The sequence below is a fragment of the Metopolophium dirhodum genome, chromosome 6 (assembly GCF_019925205.1).
Source record: "Metopolophium dirhodum isolate CAU chromosome 6, ASM1992520v1, whole genome shotgun sequence".
NCBI lineage: Eukaryota > Metazoa > Arthropoda > Insecta > Hemiptera > Aphididae > Metopolophium > Metopolophium dirhodum.
The window spans coordinates 34,124,540-34,128,291 of record NC_083565.1 but is presented as its reverse complement, the minus strand read 5'-3'; the positions used below and the strand labels follow the sequence as shown (position 1 = coordinate 34,128,291).

Below are 3,752 nucleotides of genomic sequence, written 5' to 3'. Positions count from 1 at the left end.
TGAACAAAGTTTGAATAGAGTTGGTACATATTTTAACGAGCAACGTAGTGAACGAGATCAGCTATAATATATATACAATTAATGTATTTTGAGTCCTTGAACTTATATACATAAGTTATAATATTGGCTATTTCCAACTATTTCACCTGAGGTAACTTTTGCCCGGGCACCGCCGGGAGGGACAGCTATATTTATAATATAATATATATAATTGAATGTTTCTGTGTAGATTAGATCTCTGGGAAGAAGAAAGGCTAATTTAAAAATGGTTAAATTTGGTTTTTTTATTAATCTGATTTTAGTATGGTTAGGTTAGGATTTTGTATTGATTGATTATATTAATCCACCATAGGTAGAATATGACAAACTTGGTATAACTTTTATACTTTAGAGTTAAATCATACACTTACGTGCAAAAGCATGGTGTCCGTGATCTACCGCATCAATAGATGAGGTAACGTACATTTTAACGCTCCATTTGTATATATATAGATAATATTATAATATAGTATTCTGTAAAAATTGTGTAGTTAAATAATACAATATAATATGGTAATATAAAACTAAAATTAACAATAATTACTAAAGTCGTACAACTTATATGATAAATGACGCAGTAATCCAATATGTTTGTTATGAGTCTGTTTATATTAATTTGTTCTTGAAAAAGCCTATATTTTTGATATAGGTATTATGATTCCAGATTGGTTTCACATACGTCATTTTTCCAAGTTAAAATATGCTATAGTGAAATCTACTATTACACATAATTTGAAAGATTCCGTAGGTACCTATACTAAAATAATATTCATATATTGTTATCTTTAAAAAATCCAAAATATTGCTTCACATATTGAATTTTAATATTTCAACAGACAACAAGTTAAGTTTAGTACCTACCTATGCAAAAATATTTTTTACTGTAATATTATTTAATTGTATTGACAAACGCATTTTTAGATATTTAAGTTAGTTTCAAAGAAGTGTAAAAATGTCTAGTTGGACTAACTGCATATTATTACCAATTATCTGCATTGAAGACTAAAAATTTGTCTACTGTTCATATTTCGTAATGAGTATGAAAATTTAAAATTAATTAAAATTAGGTGACAATATTAATCATTACAAGTTAAAAGATAAATGTAACCATCTAAAGTAATTCAGTAAGGTTTAAATATTTAGGATTTATTTGTTTTTAATTAATAATTTTGTCAAAAACCAATTTTGCGTAAAAATTCCCGTTTTCTTTAATTTTAATTTTGTTTAAATTTTAAATTTTTACCTCCTCAATGCACTAACTCGATTCACTGTACAATCGAACGAGATATGTTGAAGATAATCGAAGCAGTTGTACTGCCCCAACTGGTGATGACAGACACAGAAATAAAAAATATAATAAAAAAACAAACATAATTATAAAATCACGAAGTGAAATATTTCAAATAATAATTATTCACACATATAAATAATTTAAGTACTTATAATATAGTTCATTGTATACTATACATGTTAAAAAAAAATAAAAAAAAAAACATTATAAAATATTGGTTGTAAATAACAATAATTATAATAGTCAGCCTCTGCAATTTTCTGATCCACAGTAGCATTTCTTTTTTTTTTTCTTGTTCACGTTTGTTATATTATAATTATAATCCCACGCTAGTTCAGTTCCAGCTGGAATATTTGATAACGCAAAGTGTGCCACCGTCGGAAATCTAAGGTCATGAGTGTCGATAAAAACATTCTGAACAAATATGTTCGGGTCGCAAGAATGATTAAAATAGCGACCTATGTTCCCACTGAACTTAGCATCCAATATGTAGAGACCATCGTCTTTGTTTACATGCCTTAGCAAAGAGTAATGTTTGTCATCAATTTTTGTGTTTGTAGCTCTTACACGTTTCCCTTGTGACATTCTATGAGAACTTTCAATTTCTTCAGACTGGTACCTATCTCTTTCGTATGCATCTATAATTCCTTCAGCTGTCCTGATAAAATCCAAATCTGCCTGATACATGTTCGTCACACAGTTTTTATTGGTATTTTTCTCCGAGCGGACCACCCCAATTAATATACAAATAAAACTGCCTTTGGGAATATCAGCGAGCGTTCTCACCCCCCATCCTTTTTTTTCCGTTAAAAACAACTGCAACGACGTCTTCATTGGCTCTTGTGCAACACGATTCAAACATGTTTTCGCACATTTGCAATGAATATTGCATTCGAAAATGCCTGTGAATACCGGTTCATGTAACCGTTTGTAACTGTAGCCAATGTTAGGGTCTCTGAACAATTCTGGATAACTTTTTGGACCCTCGTAGGTAAGTTTCCAACAGGAACATTTGGTTTTGTCCTCGCAATTATCGGTACAATCGCAACCACATGAAAAATTTGGTTTGATGGTATTGAAACTAATGGGGATGGTTTCAGATTTTGTTATGTATTCAAATTTTGTCGGCAGAAAATCTTTGAAACAGTTTACTACGGTTATTGCTTTGAATTCCTTCCCATATGAAATGTCATCCATTCGAATAAACTTTTTCTGTACTTCCAACATATGCAGGGGTTCCACCATATAATCAAAACTAAACATATCGATAGTCATTCGCCTGTTCCCATAACCAGTGACTTTCAAATATTTAAACATTTCGCGTTCGTCGTTTATTATGAGCCCGCAGGGAGTGGTGTACGTAACTTTTTTCGATTCCGAGTTTTCGTATGATGTCACGCACCTCGTGAATCCATAACGTAACGGAATGCTCAAAACATTCACACGTTTAGTCTTACCATAGTCGAAGGTAACCCGTGACACACATGAACGAGAACATCGGTGGCGGTTGTAACTTAACGGTTTCAGACGGTTTGCCGGTAATTTAATGGTTTTAATGCTACCATCTTCGCGAGCATTCTCACTATTGACAACAGCAACACTTTTTTTCATTCCACTCAGGTTTTTTTGTTTAATATTTAAATGATTAACATTCTGGGTTCGTAACTTCATACCCCCCCTGTCATGGTTCAGTTTGCATTTCTTCCGACAGGTCAAACACACCCAGAGATATGGCTTGTAGTTAACATTATAAAATTTACTAACGGATTCTGTGACCCTGAACAGCTTCTCACTGTTGCGTGGTGATTGGCAATTATTATTGATGCACTGCTTCGGCATGTCGCTGTAACAATAATAATTATAAATTATAATACAAATTGACTTTAATAACTGTCGTTTTTTTGTAATAGGTATGTTTTGTATACTTTAATTTAAATAGTAAGCAATATACTACTAAATAAAATCTTTATTAGGTACCTATAGCATTATTGTTGGTTTATCCGCGGTCAATTCCTGATAAAACTTAAATATTATATACAATTTTTGTTACTGTCGGCAACCCAATTAATTTTTTTATCATATAACTTTCCCCGAGAATCAGCCAACCCATTTGTGAAAACTGTACTAAAATCTGTTTTTGAGATATGCGCGTATATAAGGGTTTCTATTTTATAATGTAGGTACCAATACATATTAGACTTAGATATTATAGTAATATGAAAAAAGTTTAATAATTTACGAAAAACACATACCATATATTACTATATGTATTTATTGTATAATATTATACAATAGTAATTTCAAAATCAAAACAAAATAATTGGAAATTTTAAAAAAAAGTGGGTAAGTGGATGTCGCTCTGCTGTACAGTAGGTTATAAGTAGGTCACTGTTATGGATGATGTTAAATTTGAATTCAATGA

The 3,752-nt window shown here is 31.0% G+C and overlaps 1 pseudogene; it reads right to left on the bottom strand.

Moving 5' to 3' along the window:
- Nucleotides 1–1,564: 1,564 nt before the first annotated feature.
- On the bottom strand, nucleotides 1,565–3,169 carry LOC132947724 (histone-lysine N-methyltransferase SETDB1-like; annotated as a pseudogene).
- Between the last annotated feature and the right edge of the window lie 583 nt (nucleotides 3,170–3,752).